The sequence below is a fragment of the Chrysemys picta genome, chromosome 3 (assembly GCF_011386835.1).
Source record: "Chrysemys picta bellii isolate R12L10 chromosome 3, ASM1138683v2, whole genome shotgun sequence".
NCBI lineage: Eukaryota > Metazoa > Chordata > Testudines > Emydidae > Chrysemys > Chrysemys picta.
Genome location: NC_088793.1, coordinates 7,612,189 through 7,629,583, shown reverse-complemented (window position 1 = coordinate 7,629,583; position 17,395 = coordinate 7,612,189).

Genomic DNA, 17,395 nt, shown 5'->3' with positions numbered 1-17,395 from the left:
GACATGCAGGCCAGGGCGGTGCAACGTAACAAATAGGGCTGCTACTGTCCAGGACCAGAGCAAACGCAGTTTGAACGTCACAGCTTGGCTGAGTGGCTGTCGCATCTACCGGTCTGGTGCTCTCTGGAACAGTCCCTGGGAGGACCCCCCTTCAGTGTTAACCCCTGGGGTCACGCTCTCTCGCTGGGGTCAGCCCCTTGGCCGCACCGCCTCCTAGAACCAAACCTCTGAGCCTTCAGCACCCCGGCTTCACGCCGCGAGCTCCCAGCAGCGAGTCCACCTGGATCGGACACCTGGGGAAGACTTACACACCCAAAGGGAGCCAGGCACCCCCAGTTTAATCTGGCTCTGGGGTGACTCACAGCCAGCGCTGTAAAAGCAGGAGGGTGTAGCAGAGGTCTGGAACGTGGCGTATAAAGTACTTCGCTATCCCAGAGAACAGAAAGTTACAGCATTAGTCCACCTGCCTCAGTTCAGAACCGTGAGCTCCCTCTGACCCCTTCTGAGTCCCAGCCCGCTTAACAACCGCAAGGGCCCCCCGCTTAGTCCTTTGTTCAAGGTCACTTGGCCTCCTTTTCAGGCCTTTGTTCTCCAGCTGGTCACCCCCGGCTGGCTTCCAGAGAGGGTGGGCCGCCTGGGTCGTTAGTCGCTCAGTACCCAGTGTTGGGCAATTGTCTTCTGGGACTTTCCATAGGCAAGGGGCACCCAGACCCAGGCATCAGTCCCACCTGGAAAGATTAAACACCTTCCCCCACCACCACCTAGTTAACCAGGCCGCTCACAGGGGAAACCGAGGCACACACAGTCGTCATCCAAAATTATATGAAAAATTCCCAGTCCGTCACAGTGTCCAAGAGCAGTTAGCAACCTGGACGGTATCATTGCAGCATAGCATGGATCGGCAGTGGGTTTGAACACAGGCCCTTCGGCAGAACCGTCGCTTGCTCCAGCTAAAGGGATGACGTCCATTAGCTTTCAGCAGTAGGGGGGCCTGTTCTACTGAGGTCTAACCAAGCCTGGAAGAAGGGAGGCTTACATAACGCAGGGCAGGCTGTTTCCATGGGATTCCTGGCCTGTTCACACACTGGGAATCTGTTCTGGATTTCTCGGGTCTGTCTGGAAGCCTGAAGGACCAGAAATCATGAGAGAGAACAAGTTCTTGTGACTCTTCCCGCCCAGCGTTAGAAAGCCCAAGACGTCTGGTGAGTCAGAGACAGAGCCAAACTGATCAAACGCCGAGCCTTCCGATAAGAAGTGCCCATCCCATCTGCTCAGGCCCCAATCCAGCAAGCCGTTAAATACAAGCTTCATTTGAAGCGGGTGAATAGTTCCATTAACTTTAATGACCCATGTACTTAAAATCAAGCCCATACCTTGCCGTCGGGGGCCTAAAGTCATGGAGAAGATGAGACAATCTTTCCCGTCCCTGCCTTCACCCCGTGGCTCACAAAGCTCGGCTTATTCCTGTCCGAAGCCTCCGAGAAACTCAGACTAACCCACTAAGCCTGTCGTCCCATGTGATGTGGAATTCCTGGCTGATTTCCTTGCATGGGGAAAAGCCAAAGGGACATATTTCTAATGAACCAAAGCTTAATTCCAGGACCTTCGTCATCTCCTGCCCAGCTGTCCCACGGACACCTGCACCGCATCAGTCCAGTCAACTGAGGTACCATGGTCTAACAGGGTGACCCAGGCCTAGGATCACAGGAAGCCTCACGCTGGACCAGATCCCAGCAGGATCCCCTGGAGAAATGGAGTGGAGGGGGCAATGCGGTGTAGGGGGAGGAGGGAACTGCCATGCTCCCCTGAGACAATACCCCGGAGCCAATGTCTCTGCAGAGGCCAGCAGGGGTGAGCCACGAGGGAACCCGCAGAAGCTGTCCCTGGTCCCCATTGCTATGGCAACGAGACGTGAGTGATGAACGGAGGGAGAGGGAGGGAGCATCATTCATTGAAATTGACCATGGTACCTGAGCTGGCAATATTGCTCTAAAGGGGGAGGGGCAAGAGACGTTTGATGCTGCCTTGCCCCTTAAAGGCTTTTAGCCTCATCCCAGTGGGGGCATAACAGCTACACGGGGACGGGAGGGCAGCAAAGCCCCAAGCCAGCTCAGCTCTACACCGCCCCTTGACACACACACACACACACACACACACACACACACACACACACACACACACACACACACACACACACACACACACACACACACACACACACACACTGGAAAGCAGTCCCCCGCCCCCCATTTCCATGCCCTCAGTACCTGAGCATCTCCCAAATCTTTGGAAAGGGAACAGCAATCCCAGTCTCTCTGCCCAGCCTGTAGGGGGACTGGGCTGACCACTTGATAGGGCTCGTGTGTGTATGTGGGAGAATTAAGCCCAAGAGATGAGTTTTACATTTGGGTCCAGATGTGATGAGGCCCATGCTCTTGTGGCAGTGAGTTCCACAGTCCAGATCCATCCCCCATGGAATGTCTAATTCCGGCACTCATGGACCCAGAGGCAATGTGTGTCTATGTGTATGGGGGGGGGCATATTCACAGGGACTGAGCATGCTCAGTAACATCCACTGAAGCCACTGCCCTCATTCTGCCCCCACACTGTCGGCAGGGTCGTCTCTGCCTGGACCTCCCTCTCCTGGTGGCTAGTTTGAGGGTTCTGGTGGAACATAGGCTGTGGTGGGAGGTGATGGGTGCAGGGAGAGACGTGATCTCTTTGGTAGCAGAGTCCGAGGCCCCCACGCGCTAGGCGTTGTACATACACGTAGTAACGGACAAGGCAGACAAAGGCTGGCCAAGGGAAGGTTTGTTCTTCACGTTTTACCGCTGGGGAACAGAGGCACAGAGCGACTGAGGGATATGCCCGAGGTCTGTGGCAGAGCCAGGAACTGAAGGCAGATCTCCTGAGTCCCCACCCAGGGCGCACCTGGGCTGAGCTCTAGGCACACATCTGAGGGCTGGTCCTACACAGGTGCGGCCTCGTCAGCTTTGCAACCCGGACAGATTCTCTTTTTCCTATTGCTCGACGCTGAACAACCAGCTCGATTTCCCTGGCTGGTCCCCCAACGCCCCCCACCTCCCATCGAGTTGCAGAGAAGTGACCTTCCGAGAGCAGCAGTTTTCAACTGCAAACACCCCATCAGAGCCTGGCAAATGGAGGATGGGGGATGGCACGGGCGGAGTCTTGGATTCTCTATGCTAGTTGGCACTGATGGAAAATGCCCATACGCCGCCAGGCACATGGGCACTGCCACCCCTCCCCCGGGGCCGGTACCAGCCTTTCCTTCCCCTGGGAAGTGTCCCAGCCCTGGTGGTGCTGTCCTGCCAGCAGAGTGGAAGCGGGAGCCATTCTCATGGGGGCTTCTCTTCCTGGCAGACTAAACTCCACAAGGGGTTAATTCCTGCCAGATTTTTCTCACACTCCTGGATGAAGAGGGGAGAGAGTGCGTGTGTGTGGGGAGGGGGGGAACAGAAAGGGAGCGGTCTGTCTCCTGATTGGATGGCAATGACATCATGCCGCCAACAGCGGCCAATAGGAAACCACCCTGCCTGTTTAAAGCTTCCCATCCCTGTAACTCTCCAGCTCCGGGTGCTGCAGGGGGAGGAGGCGGAGCTGCCGTTAATTACAGCCTCATTAGCGTCCAGGCCATGGGCCTAGGGGAGGACAAGAGGGATGGGGAAGTGATGTCTTTGTTCCAGATGGTGCTGGAGCAGCCCGCTCAGCCCACCCACCACCCCCACCTGTGCTGGGGAATCACGGATTCAGCTCACGGCCTGGCCCCATCATGTGCTCCAGCTGGGTGCTGGGGTGACATCATTGCAAGCGGGGCGTGAGGCGGCTGTGAACGAGCCAGGCCCCTCGGGCGGCGTGCATGCTGACCCTGGCTCCCCGGGTGCGGCTGGGCCACCTCAACCTGCCCCAGGTGGGCCTCCCGGCCTGGCTGCATGGGGGAACCCCGACCCAGCCGGGCAACCCATGGAAAGGGCAGGCAGTCCCAGCGGGTCTGGCACAGCCGGAGCAGGGAAGCAGGACGAGATAGTTAAAGCACAAAGGGGTCCCCAGCAGTCGGTAGGGGCTTGAGAGAAGACATCTCGTGCCGTTGGTCAGAACGTTCTCCTAACCTGGCCATGACACGAGGGGAGAAGGGAGGGACAAGAGAAGGGGGAAGCCCCGTGGAATCGGAGAGTCTTGGCTCCTGGCTTCGCTGCCATTGGCACAGGAATAACCTCTCCTCTCCCGTCACCGCGTTGAATAAGCCCCGCTGAGAGCACGTGGCTTCAGCAGGTCATGGCGCTTTGGAGAGCAGGGAGGCCAGGGAGAGGCTGCGGATGGGAATAACTGAGCCCAGGACAGACAGGCAGACGCTAGCCAAACACGCGGCCTGATACATTTTGAAGACAGACGCTCAGGTGGGTGAAGGCCCGTTGGGACTGTGACAAGCAAACCCCGCTCCGGGCCCCTTCCACGTGGTTCTATGGTTACAGTCCGACACACCGCGAGTGCCCTGTATGCGGGACATCCGGCAGCACAGCAGGTGCGTTCGACCTGGGATACACAGGCAGGGCATTGTACCTGGGCACTAAGCTCACCTGGGGTGCTCAGCAAAGTCATAGCTAGCCTGAGCCTTGGCTGCAGCAACACGCAGGCCCCATGACCACAAGACCACAAAGGCCGGGGGTCCTGACTGGGCCAATGCAATCTAGCGCATGACTTCCCTCTGGCACATGCAGCGTCAATCACCATGAGCTGGTCTGGGCATCGGGAGCTGAGACGTCCACCTGCCAAGGAGCCGGTGCCTGGCTGGTGAGATGCAAAGATGCCACTGTTGGCCTGAGCCAAGTATATGGGTTGGCACAGCTATGGCAAAGGGCGCGGCTGCTTAGCAGTGGCTGGCATCCCCGTGCAGTGCCAGGCAGGAGAGGAGGGAGGCAACACGATTGGTGTCCACCTCTCCCTCCCGCTTCGGGGCAGGGCAGAGCTCAGGCCCAATGGAAATGCAACACCAAATAGCAGCAGAGAGTGAAAGTTCCTTGCCCCCTTCCTGGGCCCAGTGTCAATATCCTGAAATACACTGGCATAGCCCATGGCATCACAGCTCTCTCTAGTGGCTGACCCCCATAACTACAACAGCCTAGTACTAATGCCCAGCTACGGGTGAATTGCTCTGTTAGCTCGGGTGGTAGAAGTGCCAGGGGCATAGGCGCCAAGTCCATGGGTGCTCCAGGGCTGGAGCACCCACGGGGAAAAATTAGTGGGTGCTCTGCACCCACTGGCAGCCAAGTTCCTCCCCCCCCTCGCCCCACCTCCTTCCCTGAGCGCATGCATCCCTGCTCCTCTGCCTACCTCCCAATGCTTCCCGCCCGACTGCCACCAAACAGCTGTTTGGCGGCGTGCTGGGAGGGACGGGGGAGAAGCAGGAACGTGGCACGCTCAGGGGAGGAGGCAGGGCCGTGGCGGGGATTTGGGGAAGAAGTCGGAATACGGGCAGGGAGGGGGCAGAGTTTGGGCAGGGACTTTGGGGAAGGGGTTCGAATGGGGGCGGGGCAGGGGTGAGGGTACAGGGGGGACCAAGCACCCACTGGCAGGAGCAGAAGTCGGGGCCTATGGCCAGGGGCTCTGGGTTTGATCCCCACTGATGACGACGGTGTCCATTTAATGTGGGTCACTAATACACTTTGTAGGGCACAGTGTGGTGCAATCAGGACTGGGGCTATTCTGTGAAAATCAGGACAGCTCACAACCCTGCCCACATGCTCTAATTCCTGCCGCTACTTCACTGGCTCTGGAAAAAGAAACACTATGCCGAAATACGCATTTCTCAAGATAAATCTGTGAATCCCCTGAGCTGCTCCTACAAAAAAAAAAAAAGACCCTCCAATTAGTGGAAGTAGGAACATGTATTAGCTACAGAAAGGTCGGGGCAGGAATTGAAGTTTTCTGAGGGGTGGGGTTTTTAAAATTTTGATCAGCCTGTTCAGATCCTAGCAGGGTGAGCCAGTTCTGCTAGGCTGGCTCTGAGCATAGGCCTGGGGGGGAGGGGGGGGGGCAATCAAGCACCTCCCAGAACACCTGGCGTGAACACCATGGACAGGGCCCTACAGTAAACCTGCCACCCCTTCCCCAGAGATCTCCCCCAAGCTCAGACTGGATTTTGTGCATCAATGAGGGTCACACTATGCTGTAGATGCACTGACCTGGAGCGCCCCCTAGTGACATGGCCTGGCATTTCAGTGACTCAACTGGGCTCTGTCCCTCTGGGCTGCAGTGGCCTGGCGAAGGTCGCCAGGTGTCCAGTTTTCCACCGAACACCTGATCGAAAAGGGATCCTCCCCAGCCCGGTGAAAATGAGCAAGTGAGTGAGGGTGGGGGAGAGCGAGCGGGGATGGAGGGAGGGGGAGGGGCCTTAGAGAAGGGGCGGGGCAAGGGTGTTCGGTTTTGTTCAGTCAGAAAGTTGGCAACTTTAGCGAGGACATGGCCTTCCGCCCAGGCCACCCTAGAGTTCCACCCCTTCTGGGCAATCGCCACGTCTCTCGCCCCGCCTGGGCTGCTCTTCCACCTCACTCTGCCCTCAGAGCAGCGGCTCCCAGGGCTCCTCAGCCGATCGCAAGCACCGGGCGAAATACCACCCCGGGCTTGAGCCTTCAGTCCTCTTTGGTGCTCCCCAGGTCTCTGCTCGTTACAGAACGCTCGACAGCAGGGCTGCCTTCCTGAGCTTTTCCAAGGCGCACCACAGGACTTGAGTCCACTCCCGGAGCTTCCCCATGGTTCTCTCTCCACCTGGCTCCTCTCAGGCCCTCCCCAAAGAGGGACCTCCAGACCACCCCTCTCCTGGGTCTCCTCCTCCCAGCTGCTCTGAACTCCTTCCTTGTAACTCCTGCTTGAGCCCGGCACACTCTCCAGGGGTAACTGAGGGGGAGCTGTCAGTCTCCCGTTAACCCTTTCTCGGCAGGTGTTGGGTCAATACACCCCATCACATGCTAATTCTGCATTTTCTACCAGAAGAGAAAGGGTAGGTTTAGACAAATGTCTTGGCTCAACAAAACTTTGAGAAAAAGTTTCAGAATGGTTGAAATGTTTTATTTTGACATTTTTTAAAAATGATTCTCTAGTTCGAAACAATTATTTGTTTCAAAATGTAAGCTAATTAGAGTCAAACAAAAAAAAATAATTCAAACAAAATTCATTGGACTCAAAATGATTTTTTTCCCCCCTCCAGATTTTGAGCTTGTGAAAATTTTGAAGATTTTTGACTTTTTGTCCCAATTCAGGACAGGAAAAAGATTTGAACTCTTGAAGGTTTTCACAGAATGGGACAAAATGTTTCCTGCTGAGCAGGACAAATTTGTCTAACCCATAAGCCAAATAAGAAGCAGCCAGCATTTATTATTTTAAAATCTTACGATTCGGGGGGCCTGAGTCGAGGTTTTTTGAATGGTTGGAATTGGCAACACTGGAATCATTTAGGTCACATGCATCATGCAGGGCATGAGCAGGGCCGGCTCCAGGCACCAGCTTAACAAGCAGGTGCTTGGGGCGGCCAAGGGAGAGGGGCGGCACCTGCAGCAATTCGGGGTGGCAGGTCCCTCACTCCCTTTAGGAGCGAAGGACCTGCCGCTGAACTGCCACCGCCGATCGGAGCTCTTTCCCCCCCCCCCCCCCCAATTGCTGCCACTGATCGTGATTGTGATCGCGGCTTTTTTGTTGTTGTTGTTGTCGTTGCTTGGGGTGGCAGAAATGCTGGAGCCGGCCCTGGGCATGAGGATTTGATACCAACGTACTATCCTGCATCAGAAGGGAGCCAGACTGGCTATTTCATGGGTCTTTTCCATTGCTAACATCTATGATGCCCCATGACTGGGGTTCACCTGCTTTGATGGGAAGCCTTTAAAGACACCCACACAACCCCCTCAATTTGCTTCATTAAGTGCTGCAGTGTGTGTGTGTGTGTGAACCTAAGCTTAACAGCGATCTTCCAGGCGGCATTCTGTATCCCCCTTTGTACTCCCCACTGAATCAGTGGCCTTGTCCAACCCTCTGGAGGTGCTTCCTCATCCCCCTTAACGCTGCTCAACACCCACTTAATGCAGCTTCAACAGCCTCCTTTTGTACTTTGCTTGGTGACTCCTGGGTTCCTGTTCCTAAGGAGAATCCTATGCAAATAGAGCAGGCGAAACCATGGAAACCAATTGTTAATATCTTCCTCTTGTGAGCCCGTTCCTCTTGGCCAGCAGGAAGACTGTGCAATTGCACAGCAAACGATAATATTATGTGTTCCATCTGAATGAACTATAACATGTTTCTCTCCAGATCATGTTTAAAAAATTCACAGGAGCAGAGAGACGAGATTTCAGCTGGTAAATACAAGGGTTAAAATCAATGGCAGTTTGGTAACACGAGTGGAAATGGCTTATGTTTGCATAGCCCTTGGCAGAGAGACAGATTGGAATCTTGGCTTAACTGGTGTAAAGGCAGAATAACTCCCCTGAAGCCAAGACCGTTATGTTGATGTTTCAGCGGGATCTGTAATGTAAGTGCTAAATATTAACATCTTTAGCTTAAAGGAACACAACATAGTTTAAGCCCCAAGTTCCGGCTTTCAGTGGGGTTTGTTTTAATAAACCCCACTATGAATAGAAATATTTTAAACAATACTAAAACAAACAAAAGAAAGTATTTAAAACAAATAAAAAGGAAGTTTTTTTTCCCCACACAATGCACAGTCAACCTGTGGAACTCCTTGCCAGAGGATGTTGTGAAGGCCAAAACTATAAGAAGGTTAAAAAAAAGAACTAGATAAGTTCCTGGTGGGTAGGTCCATCAATGGCTATTAGCCAGGATGGGCAGGGATGGTGTCCCTAGCCTCTGTTTGCCAGAAGCTGGGAATGGGCGACAGGGGATGGATCACTTGATGATTCCCTGTTCTGTTCATTCCCTCTGGGCACCTGGCATTGGCCACTGTCGGAAGACAGGATCCTGGGCTAGATGGACCTTTGGTCTGGCCCAGTATGGCTGCTCTTATGATTTCATTTAGGGGAAAAAAAACAAATGCAAGCAGTTGTGTGCCTTAGGCAAAGGGATTGGAAACATTCCCCTCCATTACTGGCAACTCAAACACAACAGTGCCTACGAACAAGAAAAGGAAATTGACTAGAAACAGAAAGCGAAACTGACTAAGGGAAGCAAAATGCAAAAAGCAAATAGTAAGTGATAGTAAATAAACAACACTCAGCACTTTCCTTCCATAGCTCTCAAAGCAGGTAACAAGGGAAGGATCAGTATCTCCATTCGACAGAGGGGGGAAACGAGGTGCCGAGAGGCATGACCGAACCGAGGGTGCCTGATGCTTGGTCCAGGGCCATATCTACTTTTGCTACAGCAAACTCACAAAAACTTAAAAACTTTTTATAAAATCGTGAGTGGTGTGGAGAAAGTGGATAAGAAAAAGTTATTTACTTGTTCCCATAACATAAAAACTAGGGGCCACCAAATGAAATTAATAGGCAGCAGGTTTAAAACAAATAAAAGGAAGTTCTTCTTCACACAGTGCACAGTCAACCTGTGGAACTCCTTGCCTGAGGAGGTTGTGAAGACTAGGACTATAATAGGGTTTAAAAGAGAACTGGATAAATTCATGGAGGTTAAGTCCATTAATGGCTATTAGCCAGGATGGGTAAGGAATGGTGTCCCTCGCCTCTGTTTGTCAGAGGATGGAGATGGATGGCAGGAGAGAGATCACTTGATGATTCCCTGTTCTGTTCACTCCCTCTGGGGCACCTGGCATTGGCCACTGTCGGTAGACAGGATACTGGGCTAGATGGACCTTTGGTCTGACCCAGTCTGGCCGTTCTTATGTTCTTAATACTCGAAGCAGAGGGAAGAAATGTTTTTTCAGATCCACTGAAATCCACTTTCATGCCCCTGACTGCACAGCAGCTACAACGAGCCGTTGCTCACTGAGTGTGAAGATTAAATCACTTTTTGCTTTAGGATTTAGAAAGGAAACTCAGCCCTTAAAGAGCCAGTAGGTCAATGAATGACGCCCCAGCCAGGACAAGGAAAGTTTTGGACGAATGCCTGTCTCAGCGATGGCAAATCCATGGAGCAATGATGATTTACACCAGGGGACAATCTGGCCCTTACGCTGTGTTTTGTGAGATAGAAGTTCTGAAACGGATTTGAGGGGGTTAGATGCATATTTTTTATTTCTAGTGTGGGGATAATATTTAAAATGGAGGGGCTAATCGCACTGGTTAAAGCCAGACAACATGCAGTTAGGGGCTCTGCATCATCTCCTTGGCCCCCAGCTTGGTCAAGGCACCCCTGAGTGCCAGCACTCAGAGGGGACTGGACTCCTACTCACCACATCTCTTCCCACGCATGCCAGGCCTGACCTGGTCCACCCCTTACCAGCCCCAGGGAAAAGGCTGCTAAGCAGAACCTCCCACCTGTAGGGTTCTTCTGTGACTTCCCCCACTGCAACTTGAGACCATTGCTCCTTGTTCTGTCATCTGTGATAAAAGTAACCTACCCAGGCCAAAGAAAGGATGGGCTTTGTACTGAAGGTGCTTAACTAGGATGCAGGAGACTGCCGTTTAATTCCTGCATCTGCCACAGACTTCCTGTGTCAAGTCACTTTGCTGCTCCGTGCCTCAGTTTCCCCAACTGTCAAATGAGGGTAATAATACTTCCTTTGTCTAGTTATGTTGTAAGCCTTTCAGAGGCGGGACACTCTCTCGCCAGCCTGGGGACTGACCTCAGGTGGGCTGTCTAGCTGCGACTTCAATAATAAATGTCTGCTGAGAACGCTACACTCACGACATAAGCAAGAATTGAATACACAGCTCCAGCAATCCAAGGCTAGCTTGTTTGCCCATTCGCTTCGCTACCCATCCTGGGCATACACCTTGCAAAAAGACTTTGCTGTAACTTGTTTGGCTTCTCGTGTCGCATCACTTTTACTTTCTCTTTGTCTGGCCCACCCTCCGCTCCCTCCCATTTTTTTAAAGGGCTAATTGCATCCAATCTATCCACCTCCTTTTAAGCAGGTACCATAAAGGCTCCCTGTAAACCGAGTCCCTTTCTAATCAGAGTCAGGCATAGACCTGCTCTGTCTAAAAGCCGGCAGGCAGCTGTCATTAAACAATTTGGCGGCAGCCTGAGAACCATTTCCATATTTCCCAGAGCGCGGCCCTGGTGGATGAGGGTACGGGGATGATAAAAGCAGCCTGTCAGATTTTGAAACCCACTCTGGGATGATTTACTGTTTGGAGACGGTGGGGTGGAGCACAAGGCATCTGGATGGAGAGGAATGACGCATGGGAGCCCGCCATAGAAGTTATTATTCTGTAATAGCACCTGGCTGAGATCAAGGTCCCATTGCCCCAGGTCCTGAACACAGAGATATCCCCCACCCCCAAAGAGCTTCCAATCCACCCAGCCAAAGGAAACCCCATCCCCATTCTGCTGGCAGGGAACTGAGGCACAGACAAAGGTCACACAGGGACGCGGTCACAGATCTGGGAAGAGAACCCAGCTCGCCTGGCTCCCCATTTAGTGCGTTACCCGCAGAATCAACCGTCTGCTGAATCCGTTTGCTTCTCTGATAGACTGCAGGCACGGCAGCTGAGCACCCCTGGGCGGCAGAAAGGGAAGAGAAACCGTGAGCTTGTTACACAAAGCCGCCAAGATAATCCTAGAATATCAGGGTTAGAAGAGACCTCAAGAGGTCATCTAGTCCAACCCCCTGCTTCAAGCAGGACCAACACCAACTAAATCATCCCAGCCAGGGCTTTGTCAAGCCGGGCCTTAAAAACCTCTAAGGATGGAGATTCCACCACCTCCCTAGGTAACCCATTCCAGTGCTTCACCACCCTCCTAGTGAAAAAGTTTTTCCTAATATCCAACCTAGAGCTCCGCCACTGCAACTTGAGACCATTACTCCTTGTTCTGTCATCTGCCACCACTGAGAACAGCCGAGCTCCATCCTCTTTGGAACCCCCCTTCAGGTAGTTGAAGGCTGCTATCAAATCCCACCTCACTCTTCTCTTCTGGAGACTAAATAATCCCAGTTCCCTCAGCCTCTCCTCATAAGTCATGTGCTCCAGCCCCCTAATCATTTTTGTTGCCCTCCGCTGGACTCTCTCCAATTTTTCCACATCTTCTTTCTAGTGTGGGGCCCAAAACTGGACACAGTACTCCAGATGAGGCCTCACCAATGCCGAATAGAGGGGAACGATCACGTTCCTCGATCTGCTGGCAATGCCCCTACTTATACAGCCCCAAATGCCGTTAGCCTTCTTGGCAACAAGAGCACACTGTTGACTCATATCCATTTCATAATGAACCAAAGTGTAATCAAGCCACTCACAACACAATGGATCAGCAAACCCCATAGTTCACACATCTCCAGTCTCCTGCTTCCTCAGCTCACAGCAGAGCCTCCTGCCTCGGGCAGTCTCTGCTACCCTCACCACTCCCCACTGCAGCTTGTGCTTGTGCTGCCTTTTATATTGGGGCTCCTCAGGGCTGGCTTAGCCTCAACTCTCCAGCCTAGGGGCAAACCACCCTGTTACACACCTGTCCCCCTTAGGCGCATCCCAGGGCAAGTTCTACCTGAAAATTTGTTTTCCCACTCGCTTTCCCCCCCCCACAATGTTGCTGGTGGTCATGGAGAGGCTTCCTTCTCTGCCCACATACACCCTGTTCTGCGCGGGAAGGCAGTAAATATACTGCCCTCCTTCCGAAAGCTTCCCCTGATTGGCCCAGGGAGAGGGACGCTCTGCCCCATCCTACCCTACAGGGCTCCTGATCCCGGGCCCTTAAAGTGACAGTGTCCTGGAATCTTCCCACCCCTCTGCGAACTCCCCTGGACCACTTCCTCTCTTCTCCTTTTCACTGCTTTGTGAGTCTGTGCTCGGGTTAACATTGCTGGAACAGAGTCTTCTCCACCCCTCCTCTCCGCCCCGGCTTAATGGGCCAGTGCACCCCGTTACATTCCTGAACAGGAAGGGAAATAAGCTACCAGTCTAAGTCACCTTTATACCAGTATAACTGTGTCCGCAGTAGAGGGATTGCATCGCTGTGGCACTCTGTACCTCAAAGCAGACCCCTGGAGCCCCCATATTCTCCCTGTTATAAATTATGATACATGGCATGCTTTGTATGGAATATAAGATATCCTATGAGACGTCATGATCTGCCAAAACCCATCGTTCTGTCCAAATATGGATAGCATTACTGTGTATGAAGTTACGAGATTTTGCTGCAGGGTTGTTACTGAAATGTGTTGTCTGTTTGAGAGTCTTTACGGCTAGTTCCCCAGTGACAACGCAGGAGGTGAGCCACTCCCAGGAGGGTGTTAAGCGACCATTAATCAGCAGGGAAGTTGCAAACCAGGGATTTACAAGCCTGTAAAAGAAGCACCATACAGACAACTCCCACCTGTTTATGCTCTCTGTATGTGTGTATATATATCTCCTCAATATTTATTCCACTCTGTATGCATCTGAAGAAGTGGGCTGTAGTCCACGAAAGCTTATGCTCTAATAAATGTGTTAGTCTCTAAGGTGCCACAAGTACTCCTGTTCTTTTTCCCATACAGTGGGGCACTGCTCAACTCTGTCTCAGCAAAGCCCACCAGGACATATCCGAGTTAGTGTTTTCCAGGCACCTGGACTGAGGAGATAGAAGAAGGAACAATGGCTTCAGGCTTTGGCCTTTCTCCTCCCCCACCTACGCAGGAAGCAACAGGAACGCTGGGAAGACAACGACTTGAACTGAGGAGACTGGTCCCAGGCTCAAAGGGGAAGCCTGCGTATTAAGAACTATGACCAACCTGCAACTTCCAGTGGGGTGAGAAAGCTGCTTGATCTAAATACTGCCTAGTCTAAGAAGGGTTAAGATTTAGACTGTGCACAGATCTTTTATTTTCTTTGGTAACGATCACTGACCTTTTGTGCCAACCACTTAAAATCTCTTTCTGTAATTAAACCTGTATTCTATTTTACCCAAGACAGTGGGTTTTGGTTGAAGTGTTTGGAAAATCTCAGCTCAGTTTACAAAGGCTAGTGCGTGTCCTCTCCACATCGAGGGAGGGGCGGACTGGGTAATAAATAAGGCTGCGATTCTGTCACAGAGACTGCAGAAGTCACCGATTCCGTGACTTTCTGCAACCTCCGTGACTTCCGCAGCGGCAGGGGCCGGTGCGGCTGGCCACCGGGTGCCCAAGCAGCTGGCCCCAGCAGCGGCCAGTGCAGCTGGCCCCCAAGGACCACCCGAGCAGCAGCGGTCCTGGGGGCAGTCGGAGCAGCAGCCCCGGGGAGTGCCCCAGCATCAGTCCTGGGGGCAGCCCCTGGGACCACCAGAGCAACAGCAGTCCTGGGGGTGGCCCTGGAGACCATCGTGAGAGTGGTCCCTGAAGGCCTCTGTGCAGGAGCCCCCCCAGAGCAGTGGGGCCCAGTAGCAGAGATTTAGGCATGGGTATTTCTAGTCCAAGTCATGGACAGGTCACGGGCAATAAACAAAAATCACGGCCTGTCCATGACTTGGACTAGAAATACCCATGAGTAAATCTTAGCCTTACACTGGTCCGGATTCTGACCAGGGCAGGGTGGTATATTCCGGGGTGCAGAGCTGGGGAGATTTGCTGGTGACTGTGATTTGTGAGTGGCTCTGCACTCTAGCTGGGTGTGGGACTCCACATGCAGTTGTGCTGAGTGTTAGCAGCGCCTGGAGGGGTTTGCTGCTTGTCACTAGCAAAGCATTGTGAGAGCCAGACCAGGCTGGACAATTAAGGGGGCACAGTGGTCCCCCAATTCCAGGTTGCACCCCAGGAATCCCATCACAACCGTTATAACTATATAGGTAACAAAAATCACACCCATAACTGAAATAGTTCTGGTACACAAAATGAGTGTGCATGGAAAGACCAAGAGCCCAAAGCATTCAGAGGCACGTAACGGATTTAAGGGGGATTCTTAATATCCCAAGCTACAGGAAAGCAACCAGCAATTCTTACCTTTAAATGCTTAATCCGCCTCTTCTGTCTTGTCTTTTGGACTGAAAGCTCTCTGGGCCAGGGATGGTCCCAGGCTGGGAAAGTTCACAGCCCTGAGTTCTGCAGGAGGTCAGACTAGATGCTCTTTCGACCTGGAAATCTATTAAACGTTTGGAAAGTTTGTACAGCCCCTGACACTGCAGGGCCCAGACTTGGTTGGCCTCTAGGTGCTACCACATTATACATGTTACATAATAATAAGAGAGCTCTTCAGACTATTTCTGTCCAGGCAATAATTCTAGCTGCTGCTAAAGTTATATAATAGGCAACACATAAGATGCACCATGCGTTATATCTTACCCAGGGACAGAATGCAGTTTGAATCGGTGTCAATTTCAATTCAAATTCACCTCCACTCTCCTGATTCTCTCCAGGAATTAATGGACAGGCAGGAAAGGGCAGAGCTGGATTCAAATAGCTCATAATAGAAAGGAGAGTGGGTGTGTCTGATGTGGGGGTTGGCTCAGTGGGCTCCACGGAGCAGCAGCCCCATTGACCAGGAACGTGTAGGTTTGTTGGGGGCGTGGAGGGGGAGGAAGTCTAGAGCTAGTTAAAGAATGGAAAAAGAATTCACACACACACACACACACACACACTCTTAAAATACTTTCCTATTTTTCTCCACCAAAATCCGCCCACCTTGGCACTCAAGGGGGCTGGTGTGAAGGCAATTTGGAGTCTTGTCCTTCACCCGGCTGAAGGGAAATACCTGATTCGCAATTAACTCCTCCCCATTCCCTCCTTCCCCCACACACACTTAATACCAGAGATTTCAGGCTGTAAATTAGGTGCCTGAGACCATGGTGAAAATGAAAGTGGGACTCTTGGAATCAGCTCTCACCACTCACTGCATGGAGTCCCTCAGTCCCACCCAGCTCCTCTGTCATCGTGGGCGTCTGGTTTCGGCTCCCAAACGGACTGTGAACTCTCAGACTGGAGGAGAGGAGTTAGAACAGCTCAAGACAGCTTTCATGACACGAGAGGCTTAAAATCTGTTCTGGGCGGTTAGCAAGGCGGCACTGATGAATTGTTCTCCATGGCCACTGAAGGCAGGACAAGCCGTAATGGGATCTGCCAATCAGGTGCGTTTCCTGAGTTCTCAGACAGCTGACCTGCATTCCCGGCCGTATCCAGGGCCATCTTCCAATGGCTGCTTAGCCCATATTGGGGGCTCAGAGGGAGGCAGTTCTGATTCCAAGAACATACTGGCCCAGATCTCCCCATGGCTGCTTACAAGAGCTCCAAACCACCTTTGAATCTTGGCAGGGGGACCAGACAGCAAATGTGAAAAATTGGGACGGGGGTGGGAGGGGTAATAGGAGCCTATATAAGAAAAAGATGCAAAAATCACGACTGTGTCTATACAAATTGGGACATCTGGTCACTGTAAATCTTGGGCACATTCCTCTCATGTCTTTGATTTAATACAGTTCACGTTACCCTCTTATACAGAGGGTATGCTTCTGATCTCGGGTATAACTCCACCGAAAGCAACAGGGTTACACCAATCTAAAGCCTGTGTGAGGCCAGACACAGAGCCAGGGGCTCTAAAAGTTAACAGTCCGTCAGAACTCTTCGAGGTTCGACAAGGCAGGGGTGAAAAGCCACTCTTCTCAGTCTCGGGTCCTTCTTAGACATCTGGGCTGTCTAGCGCCCAGAAGTGGCTGCGTCTGTGCTTTGTACAGCCTGTGTTCCCCGCTACAGCACAAGGATCAAACACGCTCAGATGAAACACCGGAGTCGTGCAGGACACAAGACGTCACGGGTTGTGGAAGTCCTGGCCGGAGCTCTGTGATCAAGGGCGAGTTGAATTTTACACTTTATATAAAAATGGGAAGTGATCAGTTCTCTATACGGAGTCTGCTTGGGGCACTTTGGGTTGAAAACACACCAAAGCCCTGCCATGCAGATCAGGTTTGGCTTACGGCCAATAGAGCCAGTTTGCGGACTCTCCCAATCTTTTGGATTCAGTCACTTTCTGCACAGCCACTACTAGAGCGCCAAAGCCAGGTAGGTTAGGTGCATTTTTACTGTCTCTCTCATCCACAGAAGACAACGCCGGGGAGCACAGGTTAGTGGAGAACCTCTGGAGGCCTGTGTCCTATTCCTGGCACCGCCACTGGGTGCAAGTCAAAGTCGGCTCTGTGCCTCAGCTTCCAGATCTGTAAAATGGAGGCGACACGGACCTCCTCTGTGATGTGCTTTAAGATCCACTGATGAAAAAATGCTTTTATTAGATGGCCTCATGTCAGCCTCGGTAGAGGCATCCAGTCATTTAGGGGACAGAGCAACTGGGGCCAGGGAGATGATGGGTTACTCAGAAGTTAACACCAA